The following is a 17,190-nucleotide window of genomic DNA, read 5'->3' as shown; positions in this document are numbered from 1 at the left end:
AATGATAATTAACTAAAAATAGCCTATTATAAACTGAATTGTAGTATGATACTGCTCAAGGGGGAAAAATAATACATGGATAGGTATGAATTGAAGATATACACTAAAAGGTACCTATGATTGATTGTCTTTGAATATTGAGTATTCAGGCAAATTATGTTTATTGACATTTCCTAATGTCTCTACAACTAATATGCATTACAAGAGTATAAAAAATAGAGAATGGGCTATATTTTTGAAGGGAATTAATGGCGTTTGGAGATACAATGATGTTATATTTCCTTCAATTTACTGGAATGAAAATATTGTTTCAGCCCATCCAGTTATCATTAGGAACTTTTTAAAACAAGGACTCTACCTTGGAGAAGGTAGAACTACAGAGAGAAGGAATGGTGAATGGAGAGAAGAGGAGAGGAAGGAAATGACTGAATTTTATGCAACAACGCTTTGTAGGTTTGAAACAGTCAGGTCTAAGTTGAACGCCTAACTACTACCCTTGGATGTGTTTAAACTTGTAAAAACCACTTTAGTCCCTTAAGTTTCAAGATTTTTATCTGTAAATTGAGAGTTGTAATAATATTCACAGACTTTTATGAGGATGAAATAAGAGGCGTTAAGTCAAAGTGCCTTGCTCAAAAAGGGTATGTGATAAAATTCCTACAGTGAGCGGGTAATATATCCTGGACACAGAGCTATGCACTTTATGTACAATATTACATTTGACTGTCAAAACAAACCTATCACACAGGCATTTTATCTCCATTTTGCAGATGAGGAAATAAGAGCTGTAGGGAATTTAAGAAACTTGCACAAAGCCAGAGAACTGGAAAGAGACCAATGGGGATTGGCATGAAACTACCCAAAATAGAGGCTCCATATTAGACAGTGACAAACCATGCCCTCGGTCTCTCCTTCCCTCCCTCCCTACTCCCCCATTTCCTCTCTCCAAAAAGAGAAAAGCAGATCACTTAAACTCAAACCGTATCCTGAAAAATGCTGAGTTGTTTGAATTCTCCATAAAACTCATTTTGTTCTACACGCCAGTCTTCAAAACATTTAAGCCCAGAGGAAAGACAGCTGAAAGACAATATATGTTGTTTATCTTGTATAAACGTCCCTTTCTGATGTTTATTTTTATGTGTTTTATTTTTCATTGTAAATTTAATCCAATCCTGATCCCCAAACATCTACTATATTTCCATATAAATGTTCTCTAATACAGTCCAAAAGGGTAACTTTCTGGTTTTTCTTGTGTTGTTTTCTCTTTCAGCTCAACCTGTATTATATTACACTGGAATACTTTTTACCTAAAATCTGTTTGGAAATGATATTTCTAGTATATAGAAATCTTAACTCCAAAATAACATGATTTAAAGTAAAAGACTTGATTCAGACCCAAAGTATTCTGTATATAATCCATCAATTTTTTCTTTTTATTATAAACAGCATGTATATATGTATATGCATAATCATAAGTCATGCTTCAAAAGGGTTGTTATACATCAGACAAATGATCAAGCACAATCACAACTAGCATGAACCATGAAATATGAGTGTTACATTAGGCTCAAAGCCACTGCATAAGTTACAAGAATTCATCAGGTCAACATGATGCCATCCAACAGTTCCTCCTAGCCCACAAACCCGCCATCACATGAACCACAGCAGTGTGCATTATTATAAAGAAGATCAACTAAAACCCTTTTAGGACACTCTGAATAGGTTGCTTTCTAGGCTATACTAGAATACCTCTGCTACTTTACTCACGCCCTTTATGCCATCTATAAACCCCATCCTACAATTCCCTTACTATTTCCACATGTCAAAATAATAGACATCCTCTTTGCACATGGCATTTCTTTCATGGAGCCTGTCCTGTGACCCAGATTTCTTCTTCCTCTGCACCCATGTAGAAATTTCTCTCTTACGTCACTTGTATTCTACTTGCCCAATAGGTCTACAATCCTTTAGAGGAAAATTTTGAGACTTTTGAAAGGCAATACCATAGCATGGACCATATAGGCCACAGCACATCCGGCAGTGAAGTGCTCAGGGGGTCACAAATGACATTGTTAAAAACGCAGTCTTCTTCATTGTACCCTTAGAAGGTTGTGTTTTCACCCAATGGAAGAAAGGAATCTATACACAAATAAAGGGAAAAGCCTTTTTTACCCCAAATCCAGAATCTCCTGCATGAGGAGAAAAGGCTTCTTCTTTATGCTCAGAGGCCTGGTGTTTGGAGTAATCGCATCTTCCAAACTAATCACTAGAGAAGAGAGTGTCTGAGTTGAGCTTGAGGGGGCTGTGAATTCCCTTAGATCATACAACTTCATACAACAAAATAAGCAAGAGGCAAAGAGCTCTGTAAGTACCTGGATTAAGTCTCACAACAATTGGCAAATCACTAATAATGGGCCTTTTGTTCCTTGTGCAAGCGGTCAAAAATAATGAGTGATAGAATGTTATGCCAAGCCGACTAACAGCCAGTTCACGTGAGATCATTTAAAACAGGAGAAAATGATGCTTGAAAAGGTCCCTGATGAGATTTTGCTTTTTCCTAAGAGACTCTAGATAGCATTCTGCTGCAGCATTTTAAAAGCCACTTTCCAAAATTGGGCACCTCATTATCGTGCATTATATTTGCACTCTCCACTTAGGTTGCCTTGAAATGGAATGATACCCAGTTGTGTTTTCTACATTAAATGCACCTTCTCTCACATTTGATCTCTCCCTTTTTGACAGTCATTTTATTTCACAGCAACTGCATTTCTTTGTCTCTATTTTACTGAACGTGCAGTTTTCAAATTCTGCAGAGATGACCATTTTGGCTGTTTTGAACAGAGAGAAACTGAGAGGTTGCCTGCCAGGCCCAGCTTCACCCACCCCCTCAACCAGCACCAAAGTAAGTAAATCAGCACAGGGGCTTTGAGGTGGGTCATTTCCATCCAGGGCAAGACAGACACACTGGAGTATAAAGCCTGCTGTCATTTTTATTTACATTCTGGCTATTTTTTTTTAATTGAGTGAGATTATGTTGCAGACAGAAAGTTAATTAGGCCAGTGCAAAAAGAAGTGAGGTCATTCTATGAGCCTTTGGGTATAGTATCACCTCTAGACAGGAGATGGTGGTACCTGAGGGTCAACTTCAGAGGCCTAGAACCAAACAGGAATTGGTACATAAACCCTGCATTCTGAGCAAACATAACTGTGACCAAAGCATCCAATTAATAGTAAAATGTGGGGCTATCTTGGAGTTTCAAACTCCTCAGTAACCAGCTTTATCCCAAGCCACAAAATATCCTAGGTCTACTTCATTTTCATCCAGAGCAACAATTCATAGGAAAGAGGGAGATAGATATAGATATAGATATAGATATATATATATATGGAAGTCTTGTGCATTTAATCCATTCAAATGTGTTATATTAATACATTAAATATAAATATCAAATGTACTCTTCTAATGCTGCTGTGCATGTTCATAAATAGTATCATAATGTCCATATATTTAGTAAACAAACATGATGTAAATGGCTGGAATTTGTTGGTACACAAATAATGAGAACTTGGCTTATCTTTTATAACATAACATTATAGAATGTGAGCTGCAATGACAGGCCTCACCTACTTATGTCACCTAGTCACACAAATCCAACAACATTAAAAAAAAACAAAGAAAGCAAACAGGGTTACTAATATATGTGGACAATCCGTCTACCAGCATTAGCAGGCTCTGAGGGAGATGCTATGTTCTATAACATAGTACAGCAGTTGACTCATGGGTAATCAAGAAAAGTTTACTTATCCACTTTATTTAAACACAAGAAGTCAAAAAAGTGTCTAATACAACTTATGACCATTTCTATGAAGTTATTAAACCAAAACACAGCCAGGGGCCAGTTTCAACTGGAAAATCCATTAGTGCAGAACACCTCATTCTTCAATGATGTGTCATCAGACTTACATTGTTTTACATATTTAAGATAAGTCGGGGGAATTCTGAAATGCTAAGGGAAACGATTAGCCTAAGAAATTCTTGAGGACAAATGGGGTTTCAGGTTCTCAAATCAGGGAAGGGAAATCCTCGGAGTCCCCTTCACGTGGATATGAACAGGGCCCTTGGGTGTCATTCACAAGCCTCTGAACGGCTGTAGCCAACCTGACCTTCCCTTCGGGAGACAGGCAGCTGCGTGGGCGCTGAAGCATGAGCCCTCCATTCTTGGTCAGCAGTTGGAGACAGTTACTCCCCTTGTAACCAAAACACAGCTGACTGCTCCCCACCAGTGCCACCTGGAGCTCCAGCCATCCATCAACACCGCAGTGGAGCTCAGACCACAGAAATCAGCAGGAAGAAAACCAGGGCCTAGACAGCATGTCCTACCTTCTACACTAGTTACTGCAGGAAAGAGGCCTTTCCATAGTAAATTTACTAGTTCATCCACCTATTAGAATATGGATCTCAATACTGTTCCCAAATGGGAAGGAGGAAAAGGCAGAAATTACCAGTGATCTATTGAGTGTATACCATAATGACATTTATAATAACAGTTTTGACTGTTCCCAGACATTTGGCATGTTTCTTTAAACTAAACCCATCATTGAATTTAATATTTAAAATAACCCTCCAAGTTAGGTATTACTGTATCCGCGTGACATAGAGGAAATGTGAAACTCAGATAGGTTAACACTTTTGCCCAGGATCATCACATGGCTAGTAAACTGAAAAATTAGCATTCAAACCAGCTCTGTCTGACTGCAAAAGCCAGTAGTGGTGAGATTACTCAGTAAGTGGCAAGGTGGCGCCGTCAGTCTCTGGTTTTCGGGTCTCTGTGTTGCTCTCTTTAACACTTCAGTACCAGCACACTGGCTCAAGTTTCTACAGAGCCAGCCTTGGAGTCCAAGAATACTAGAATGGGAAGAACTCCTGAAGAGAAACAAGGGTTCTTAGCCTTTGAGGGGGTCATGGTCCCCACTGATAATCTGATGGAGTATTACAGTCTTTTGCCCCAGGAAGACATATGTACCTCAATTCTTGTTATTTGCTGGAGCTACATTCTATAAAGTCACCAGGAACACTGAATCAGTGACAACTAAAGCATTACTATGGGAAATACAGGGCTAGGTTCCCATGAGTCTCTGGACACAATATTTTCATCAACCAATCAACACATAACCTTGTTTTATGTGTATTTCTGTTTTAAAGACACCTTATTTAATATATGCTGTTGATTCATTAACATTGAACTCACAGCCACAGCAGTATAACTCATGCAAGAGTAAAGCTGACCTGGTACATATATTTTCTCCGTAAGGCACAGCACAGCCTCCTTGCTCTTAGGAACACTGACAAAACTTTAACAGTATGCTTGGGGGCTATTTCAAACAGGAAAATCACCAATAGAAAGCACAAAAATGTGAAAAACATGCCATCAAGTAGACTGCGAGAACGACACGCTTACAGTATGAGCACTAAAACAAGAAGGCCACAGGGGAAGATATAGTTCAGTGGTAGAGAGCATGCTTAGCACTCACAAGGTCCTGGGTTCAATCCCCAGTACCTCCATTAATAAATAAATAAATTTTAAAAAATAAACCTAATTGCCTCCCCTCACAAAAGGTAAAAATAAAAAAGAAACAAGAAGGTGGAGTGTTGCCTTGATGGACCTCAGCTCGGAGTATGTGTTGAATGACTTCAAATTTTTACTGCTCTGTGCATGTCTGCTAATGACTGCAAGAGCACTGTGAGTATTGATTTGAGGGTTACAAAAATTTTACTGAGTAGGCAAATATACAGAATCCATGAATAATGAGGACTGTGTGTATGTAAGGTTTTGTATAATTCCACAGGCTAGAGGGACTGCACCAAATCTACCCATCATCTCTTTTTAAATGCCTGCTCTAGATCAACTCACTGCACACATCGGTTCCCAAATATTGGGAGAGCACTTGAGCATGAAAACGAGCTATAGTTTTGAATAACAAAGAAAATGTCAACAAGATTCCTAAAACAAGTGATCCATGAATACATATTAGTAAAATTGATTTGAAAAAATAAAATGAACAAATAAACTTTATGTTTATATGAATATATGTACATATATGCATGCCTGGGACATTATGCTGTACATCAGAAACTGACACATTGTAACTGATTATATTTCAATAAAAAAATTAAAAAAAATTTTTTTAATTTTATTCAAATGAAAGTTCAGGGAACATATGACGTTTGCTTGTTACTATATTAACTCTAAAGTCACAAATATTCTGTTAATTTCTGCTCAGTGCTTTAAAAGATACTTCCGTGCTCTAAGAAAATGTCCACAAATAATCCCCAGGTATAACATTCTCATTTAGGAAAACTGAACTAGGTTCTGATTAATAGTTGACTGGTGTTACGAGAAAGCAGAAACAACTAAATGCCTTTAACCTTGGTCTCCCAAACAATACATTATTATACCAGTTATCTGCAGTCTCAACAAAAACAAGTCTGCCACTGTAAGTTCTGGACACCTGACCACAAGCACAGACTGACAAAGGACAATGTAGATTGCAAAGACCAAATTACTTACCTCAGGGGTCTCCAATCTCAGCAGACATAGGAATAGAGGGGTAGTGCAAATTTCTCTTGGACCACATATCCCTCTTTTTTTTTACCCCATTCCTCTTCTCTCTAGTCAAGTGTTCAAATGTATATACACACACACACACACACACACACACTCACACACACATACACACTATTCATGCAGCACTGGGGAGCTCTCTGTCACCAGTTTTACCTTCTGAAATCCCACCTGTACCTGAGTCCTGGCTCCCTCTGTAAAGCCTCTTGTATCCCTTGGCAATGTATAATTTCTCCCCTACTCTGACCATTTCAGTCTCCACATTATTGACCTTATTTTGCAAATATTTTTGTGTTTGCCTAAAACCAAGTATAGAATGGCAAGACCAAAAGAAGGCAGGGCAAGTGCCTCATGCATCCTGATATAACCCAGAGACCTGATATAGCTCATCGCTGTATCTTAACTGCATAATGCCAATCATGGACAAAGTAGTCAATAAATATCTTTTGGACGAATGAAAGAGCAAATGAACAAGAATGAGTAGACTGCAGAATATGTTTGGTATAAACATGTCCAATTATAAAGACCATTCCAGTGTAATTTAGCTGTACTTACAGCATCCCAGACTTATGATTATAATCAAATTTCAATCGTTGTGAACCTGAATTCATTTATTCAACATGTATTCAATCAATATTTACTGAGCACCTGGTCTGAGCAAGGCTCTATGCTAGGAGTCAGGGTACGGCAGGGAACAAAACAGGTATCAGAGCCCCCGCTTAAAATGTGGAGATGAACATAAAAGCAGGCTTCAATCAGTGAGCGCCAGTGAACTCAAAGTCATGTTCTTTGGACTTCTCAAGAAACATTTTAATTAAACTGCCAGGAAAAAGTATCATGAAATAAAGTTATTTCACACTGGCTTTCCCTCAAGCCTTATCTGTAAGACATTGTGTAATACGGTACATGCCGGAAGGGAAGTGAGAACACTCCACCTGAGAAATCTGTGCCATTCTTTCAGCCTGAGCACTGTTTATCTTGAAAACGTACTGCTTCTGGCCTTGCTCCAAGGCAAGCAATCCAGTGATTCATTGAGGTTTTACTCTTTGGGGATCAGTTTTAAGCAGCAACGGCAAACAGGCTGTCCCAATAAAAACATGTCTTAAGGAAAGAAAATCCCATATTTTTCTCCTAACAGACAGAAACTTCATAAATTTTTTGGAGTTAAGAAATTCTTCTATTCAAGCGGCACTGCCTAGATTTCTAATGGAAGACGCAGATCTGCTCTTTTTTTTTTTTTTTGGCTTTTAATTTTTTTTAACATTTTTTATTGATTTATAATCATTTTACAATGTTGTGTCAAATTCCAGTGTTCAGCACAATTTTTCACTCATACATGGACATATACACACTCATTGTCACATTTTTTTCTCTGTGAGCTACCGTAACATTTTGTGTATATTTCCCTGTGCTATCCAGTATAATCTTGTTTATCTATTCTACAATTTTGAAATCCCAGTCTATCCCTTCCCACCCTCCGCCCCCCTGGCAACCACAAGTCTGTATTCTCTGTCTATGAGTCTATTTCTGTCCTGTATTTAAGCTTTGTTTTTGTTTGTTTGTTTGTTTGTTGTTTGCCAAAGCATTACTGAAGAGAAAGAAAGAGGCTGGAGGAGTAACTCTCCCAGACTTCAGACAATACTATAGAGCTACAGTCATCAAGACAGCATGGTATTGGTACAAGAACAGACATATAGACCAATGGAACAGAATAGAGAGCCCAGAAATGAACCCACAAACTTTTGGTCAACTCATCTTCGACAAAGGAGGCAAGAATATACAATGGAATAAAGACAGTCTCTTCAGCAAATGGTGTTGGGAAAACTGCACAGCAGCATGTAAAACAATGAAGCTAGAACACCCCCTTACACCATATACAAAAATCAACTCAAAATGGATCAAAGACTTAAACATAAGACAAGATACAATAAACCTCCTAGAGGAAAACATAGGCAAAACATTATCTGACATACATTTCAAAAATTTTCTCCTAGAAGAAATAAAAGCAAGAATAAACAAATGGGACCTAATGAAACTTACAAGCTTCTGCACAGCAAAGGAAACCAGAAGTAAAACAAGAAGAAAACCTACGGAATGGGAGAAAATTTTTGCAAATGATACCGACAAAGGCTTGATCTCCAGAATATATAAGCAGCTCAGCTCATACGACTCAATAAGAAAAAAATAAACAACCCAATCAAAAATGGGCAGAAGACCTAAACAAGCAATTCTCCAAGGAAGACATACAAATGATCAAAAGGCACATGAAAAAATGCTCAATATCACTAATTATCAGAGAAATGCAAATCAAAACTACCATGAGGTATCACCTCACACCAGTCAGAATGGCCGTCATTCAAAAATCCACAAATGACAAATGCTGGAGAGGCTGTGGAGAAAGGGGAACCTTCCTACACTGCTGGTGGGAATGCAGTTTGGTGCAGCCACTATGGAAAACAGTGTGGAGATTCCTCAAAAGACTAGGAATAGACTTACCATATGACCCAGGAATCCCACTCCTGGGCTTGTATCCAGAAGGAACCCTACTTCAGGATGACACCTGCACCCCAATGTTCATAGCAGCACTATTTACATTAGCCAAGACATGGAGACAGCCTAAATGTCCATCAACAGATGACTGGATAAAGAAGAGGTGGTATATTTATACAATGGAATACTACTCAGCCATAAAAACCGACAACATAATGCCATTTGCAGCAACATGGATGCTCCTGGAGAATGTCATTCTAAGTGAAGTAAGCCAGAAAGAGAAAGAAAAATACCATATGAGATCGCTCATATGTGGAATCTAAAAAACAAAAACAGATCTGCTCTTTAAAACTTTAAAAAAAATCCTAAATCTAGATTTGGATTTATGCTTAAAACATTATTTTGGAGTGAACAGAAAAAAAAAAAGAGCAGTAATATCCCCATATTAAAGAAGACTGAGATAAATCAGGACCAAAGATTCCAGCTTCACTATTCTTCCTTCAGTGAGAATTTTCACAACCTTTCTCTGTCCTTATGCCCTTTCCATGCAAACTGAATTGATTGCTTAAGCTATAGGTTAAGACTCAAGTAAATGGGCTGCCATAATACAGTCTTCAAAAAATTAACAAATTGGATAGATTGGATCTTTTTACTGCTAGATAAAACAGAAAAAACATCAGATAAACTTCTCACAGTAAAGAGAGAAAGGCACAGTACTGCCTATCACTCTAAACCAAAGTACCAGGCTAAACAACTCCATTTTATGGCAAAATGTTGTTCTCTTATAAAAAAAAATGATAAAATAAAATAAAATACTACTAGATATGGGACACAGTATAACAACAATTTTTTTAAGAAGTTTGATTTTCTTATATAGCATAAAAATGTTTTTTCCTCAACTAGATGAATTGCACCATTTTAAGATTGAATTCCTTGGCATCATTTATATTCTAAAACTGAGTAAAATTACATAAAATAATATTTGCTGATTACTTACTGTTATAAAATATAACCTATTTACATATCAAAGATTAATACTCCTGCCTTTAAGCACTTGAATCTATGAATATATTTAGTTTAAACAGTTCTTTAGGGATAAACAGTCTATTTTCACTCATTGATAATACATGTTCTACCGATATTGATAAAACTATCATAACTATATACATATTTGTAGTTATGAGAAATATTAGGGAAGATCAAGTTATCTAAAAAAAGAGTAAGATATAAATAAGTATCACTGGCAACTTTCAAAAACTGAAAATATTAATACACATAAAACAATGGATCCCAAGCTCAAATATAACACACCCCAGTGGGTCTCTACTTATCTCAAATACTATCCTAACATTCTCCAACCAAGATTAATGAATTTAACTGAAAGAAAAGTTAAAAACCAGATGACACAATGCTTTTGATAAAAAGGAAGAAAAAAGGAGGATAAAACAAAATCTCTAAAATGAATATAGATGTTAAAATGGTCAAAAGAAAGTCAAGAATCTCAGACATACTTGGACCAGTTATCATTCATTTCTATAGAGGACAGAACAAAAAAAGTGGACCTGGTTGAAAAGGATGTTATTTAGGAAGGTTTTCCTGACTGTGCAGTTTGCTAAATTCATAAGAAATCAGGTGAGAGAAGGAAAGGTTTTGCTAAAGAAAGGTCAAAATTGGGTAATAGCTCACTAGTATGAACAAACTTACATGTGACTCTGCTTGAAGGATGGGAAACTGATGAGACAGTCATTCAGGTTTCCTTTTAACTCTGAAAATATACCGTAACATATTCTTTGAGATTGCACAGAATGACTGGTCATTCAGCTCCTTCAAGAATGGATATATATAGGAAGTGGAAAATTCAAATGCATTGAATTTCACTTCTAAAGTCTCCTTGATATTACTATACAAATTGTTTATTTAGGTTTTCCAGATACTATCTTTTCTACCATTTCATTTATACAAAAAGGGGGAAACCTGGTACCCAGATCTGAGGATTGACTTTCACCATTTCATGGCCCAATTTTGGAATACTTAAGATAATTTACTACTTTGTGTGGTTACCATATGCTCAAAGATTCTAACTCCTTTTAGCGACATTTCTAAAAGTCATATTTAATTCATTGGGACCTTGTTCTTTTGTATTTTTGCTACCATTTCTACTACCATGGTAACTGGTCATCTAATGATGCTCACTTGAACTGGTTTTTGCTTGAACTGATCACACTTTCAGGATGGAGCATAGGAATGATCACTGCTCACTACCTAATGTTTGTTCTTAGTAACATTCACTACTATTCATGCCTCCTCTGTAAAGCTTGATCTATTTTTCCACAAATAATTTATTTTAATAAAATACAGAAAACTGTCCAATGATTCATGTTACTCACTACTTTCACAAATTACTCAACACATAAGTAACAAAAACTCTACAAAGTATAATCTAAGTTGTGCTAAATGTCAAAATTAATGAATAGTTCACCCTTGATTTGTATTATGTTTATTCAATTGCTGCTTAATTAGAGAAATGCCATTACTCAGACTACAGATCCCTATCACTATAAAAATCCATGAGACCCTACATAAAACTATTATTAACTTTAGGCCCACTGAAAGGGTCTAAAGCTAACAATAATGAAGACCAAATTAGTATTTCAATAAAATTAAAAGTTGGGTTGCCCAAGATACAAATTTCAATGGGGGTACCAATACATAAGCAAATGGTTTCCAAAATTTTCAGCATTTATTTAAATCTTCTTAGAACCACTCTGATTTTACTTTGGTGGCTATTTGAAGGCAGATGATAGAAATTTAAATTGAATTAGATATAAATTCCAAAGAGAATGAAATGTCTTAGCTCTGAGTTCCATTTCTGCCTAGGACCATAGAGAAAAACAAATGATCAGGATCAATTCATTCAGTCATCATTATTTTGTGCAGACCATCTTAAAATTGCTTGGGCCATAGAACCCATGAGCACTTTCAAGGAATTAGAACCATAGAGAGGAAGAGTACCAAATATTTTAAGTTCACTTTTATACAGCTTGATTCATTGCCTCAGTCGTATCAGCATGACTTTTGCCATTAAACACAACAAATCAATCTCGTTCAGTTCACCATATAACTTTGGAATGCTAGCCAAATTATAAAATGTCATCTTAATGATAAGTGATCCCAATAATTTAAATAGTAGGTTACAATCCTCACATTTATACATGTATTTGTATGATTATAATCTAATCCTAACAAAATAATTAAGCTCTTCTTTCTTGAAGTTCAGCAAATATTATGCATTAAAACAAGAAACTGGAAAATTGGTGTGGAATATACTAAGTGAAGTGTAAATCATACATGGAAAAGTCAAATGTAGTCATATACATGTTTGGGGGCCACCTTTATGATGAATACAGCAGGACCAGTCCCTATAACTCAGAAGTGTATTGTTCAGCTACAACACCTTCTGCTGCACACCAGGCAGAACCTAAACTTTTGAGCCTCATACAATTTAACAGAAGTGAACTAAAGGCAGTTGTAACCTTCTAGGGCCTCTATGGACAAATGAGAGGCAAAAATGAAACCAAGATTCTTCCAACCATGGTCTAGCTAAAAAACATGTTAAGAACATACAAACAATCTGTAATTCTACATGTAAGAATCTACCCAAGGAATGATCTCCTCTAGAAGGCATGGGTGTCATTGACTGAAAAAAAGCACAATTTCATTATGTCCCTTGTTTAGTTATTGTTTGTTTTTCCTCTGTCAATGGAGGCAGCAAAAACAAATTATTTGGGGGAGTCAGCTTGGCTTCCATAGCAGCTGCACCAGTAGGACATATCATGGCACATGATGAGATTGCCAAATGTTCATTGTTTGAATATGGCCCAATTTACTGGGGTCCAAGTTATAATTAGGTTTCTCCTTTGAATTTTAAAAGGAAAAAAGTGAAGACACAAACTCTTAATACATATAATTATGACTAGCAGACTTAACCTAACAGGTTTTTAGAGACACTCTTACTGTCACTCTAAATACAGGTTTCCTGCTGAGAGCATAATTACAGTTTTTGGTGTACTTCATACTGTCTGCCTCCTGGAAAACTTACACTGTTTGTTATTAAAAGAAGACCTTGTCGTAGTGTGCTCACCTCTGCATATAATGTCTTCTGTTGCTGCTGCTTACCTTTTATCTACTCTTTTGATGGCGGGGGGTGGGGTGGGGAGGCTAATGAACTAGAGACGTAGTAAATGTTAACAAGTTGGAGTTAATAGGGTGTTTTTTCCCCTCTCCTTCCACAGAAAGGAGCCCTGTCTCCTCAATTCTACACACTTGCATTCTGAACCCATTGCTGCCTTTTCTTTATTAGATCTATAAACCAGGCTGGAATGAACAGCAAACTCACAGAATCCTAAGTATCTAAGCTAGGAGGGTAGGAAATTCCATTTCAAATTAAATAGCACAGTTTCAATCCATTAAACCTTTAGAGTACCTTTATATTTTACACCAAGGTGGTAGCCAAATCTTTTCTACTGATTGACAGCAAGTGCTTTAAGCAGGTCTTGGGTAGCAAAGTGCATTCAGTTTCCAAAGAGATTCTATAAAACCATAGTGCTTTTTTTTTTTAAATAACTTGACCTACAGGAGACATTTATTGGTGTTCTGATAACTACATATTTCCAGACATTTCAACAGAATGGCAGCAAATGGATTTCTTCTTCCACGTATTTACCAACCTTAGTATTAAAGTCACTAAGCAGTATTGGCAGTTTTTTTAACTTGCTTTGCATGTCTCACCAGGCTGTGACATCTCATTATGTGTTGTAACCTGCTCTGACAAGTCTGCATCAAAAAAAGACTGCTTTGCAAGGTGGGATTATTTTTCACTATCACTTTTAATCTGTTAAACCTATAATCTATCTGAGAATGAAACACAAAGTTATTCACAAAACTCTAAGACTTAAAAAGAAAAAAATCACAAAGAATCTTGGATAAGACAGGATTTATTAACACCACTTTCTCCAAGACACATTCAGCTATAATCACTCACTTGGGAGAAATAAAGTATTTCCAATGATGATCATATATAGTTACATTTGAGGGTTTTTTAATATCCTAAAGCAAGAACTTGACTGTGATTTTCAACTAGCTATGCTTCCCCTCTATATCCAGAAAGGTAAACTTCAACACTTTAGTGTATAAAGTAATTTAGTAGAATGATAATGTAAATTATGAAAGACCACAGAATGGAAAAATCAGAGAGTAGTTGAAAGAAGGGAAGTGTATTAACATAAACTGATAAAAAAAAAAAGGGTTCTAAGACACAGCAAAGTTTTTTAAAAAGCAAACTATAGAATAATATATGCAGTGAAATGTTAATAACACTCAAAACCACACTGTTTACACGTGCACAGTGATATGTACGTTGATACATAAATAAAAGAAGATCTGGATGGATACACATACTGATAACACTGGTTACCTTTGGTAGAGAGAGTGAGATTAAGAGGCTGGATTGATTTCCTATTGCCACTGTAACAAATCACCACAAACTTAATGGCTTTAAAAAATACATGAATTTACTATCTTGCAGTCCAAGAGGTCAGAAGTCCAAAATCAGTCTCACTGGACTAAAGTCAAGGTGTTGGAAGGGCTGGTTCTTTCTGCGGTCTCTAAGGAGAATCTGTTTCCTTACCTTTTTCAGCTTCTAGAGGCCACCTGCATTCCTTGGCTTGTGGCCTCATCCTTGAATCAATCCAGCCTCTTGCTTCCATCATCAGATCTATTACTGACTTTGATTCTCCTACCTCCCTCCCATAAGGATCCTTGTCATCACCTTGGGCCCATCTAGATAATCCAAGATTATCTCCCCATCCCAAAATCTTCAACCAAGTGCCTTTTACCATAATTTAAAATAAAAACAAGAAATAATTTCATTTCTCACTTGTAAAAATGTTTGCAGGTAATTGGAAGAGAAGAAAAAGATCACACCTCCTTGAGATATTTATTTCTTGTTTTTATTTTTTTCTTACCCCTCCAAATTTCTATTCCTTCCCCTTCTATACTCTTATTTCCTGGTTCTGAACCTACATTACAAGATTTCATGCCCATGTTACAAGGTTCATAATCACATTTCATATCCTCCCCATTCAGAGTGTGGTATAATTAGGCCAAGTATAACTATACCTAGGATAAAGAATATGTCTTAATGCATTAAAATGTTAATTGAGCGCCTGCTGAAAGGAAATACGCAGAGACTTAGTGATACATATATTAAAAGCCTCACCTCTTAGAGAGTTCCCAATCTAGTGAAAAATGCAAACAAACAATCACAATATCAAATGAAGTAGCATTACAGAAGTATGCACAATGCGCTATGGAAACTTGACAGCGGGAGAATTAGTTGTCCTTGAAGTGCCAGGTGATGATGGGGGAGGAGGTGGTTGGAGAAGAATTAGTACAGGAGGGCCTATCTGACCTGGACCCCTCTGAATATCATCACAGTTTCCACCATGACGTGGGTTATCAGTCCTCAGCTCTGCTGAAGGGTCACTCATCCCTAAAACCCTGGTCACCATGGCATGTCTGCTGATACTGAGCTCACCTGCCTTCCACATCCTCTCCACTCTGGATCACAGAAACTCAGTGTCTTAGAAACGTTCAATGCCAACAGTCCCTCTGTTTATCCACGCCGCCCCAGAGTTCACTGGGTGATAGAGGAACCTGGCAGGGAACTGACATCAGATTCCTAATCAAGAGGGGGGCAAAAGACCACTTCTGTCCTCAGGCTTCCTCCTATTTATCTGGATGGTTCTATTGGTGGAGGGAAAAGAAAAGAATTCTGACATCTGCCTTCCTCTGCCTCTCTGTGTCTCATCCCTGCCTTTCCATTGTAACTGCCTCCTATGCTGGGCAGCAAGCATTTTGGCCAAGTTTTAATAGGCTTTAATCTTCTCCAGACTTGAGAGAAACTGTATCATCTGTCTTCTTGTCTTGGTTCTTAATACACTAAAATTTTCGAGAACTTCTAAAGCTGGCTTTGAGCCTACTGTTTGCTAAACACATCAAGTACCAGCTTCCCTCCTGCCCTGTCTGTGGTGTTAAGTTTCCTGTATCCTTCTGAGGCAGAAGGCTGCAGGGCAATATGATTTACTGGAAGATGGATGACTCAGGCAAGCCTCATTCCCACTGCCTTCTAACAAATTAGGTGTTCAAAACTAAAATCTGCATTTCCCAGACTCCCCTGTAGCTAGGATTCTGGGTGAGATCGAGGTTCTGCCCAATGAAGGCACTAGCTCACAACTCTGTTTCACACTGAGCTACATGGGGAGAGAGGTTGAGTGCAAGGCTGAGCAGAATCACAGCAAAGAAAGTGTGTTCTGGAGCTGACAGTTGTTGAAGTGGCTCTCTGATTTTTGTTGATGCTAAATGACCAGACGTGGTAAAGTTTTGGAGCAGGCAGCCAGGCTGGTGGGAGCTTCCTAACCATGTAGGCAGCTTCCTGAGCAGCCTGGGGCTTTTGAAATCATTCTTGGGCACTGATTCACTCTTCCCCACAATTTTTTAAGCTATCTTCACACTTAAATTATTTGTGCTTAAACTAGGTGGCCCAGATTCTATTTTACACAACCAAGAATCCTGACTAGTATGTGTGTGAATGGTGGGGAGTAGGGTTCAAATGTTTCAATTAATATTGGAAAATATTATGTCTAATTTAAGAGACTAATGTGAACCCAACATGTATTAAGTGGCTGATATTCCACTTCTGGGTAAGGTTACAAATAAAAGATCATTCTTCAAGCATAGCATAATTTCATTTTTTGGCTTTTTCTTCTACCTGCCTCTATTCGAGTTTTATAGAATTTGTACCTACAGTCTCCATGCAGGGCTTCCTTACTTTATCAACTTTAGCCTGGTTTTTTTTGGGGGGGGGGAGAAAAAGGGGGGTTGGGGACTAAGTCTAAGGGAATGGTTCTTAGAACCTTTATTAGGAGAGAGAGGAGGAAAGCCCTTCAGTGCTCTCCAATGTAGCCATTATAGGAGAGTTCTGAATAAAACTGATATTTTGTTCCCATCTGGCTCCCTG

The sequence above is a fragment of the Camelus ferus genome, chromosome 5 (assembly GCF_009834535.1).
Source record: "Camelus ferus isolate YT-003-E chromosome 5, BCGSAC_Cfer_1.0, whole genome shotgun sequence".
NCBI lineage: Eukaryota > Metazoa > Chordata > Mammalia > Artiodactyla > Camelidae > Camelus > Camelus ferus.
The sequence above is the reverse complement of the archived record's forward strand: the minus strand, read 5'-3'. Positions refer to the sequence as shown.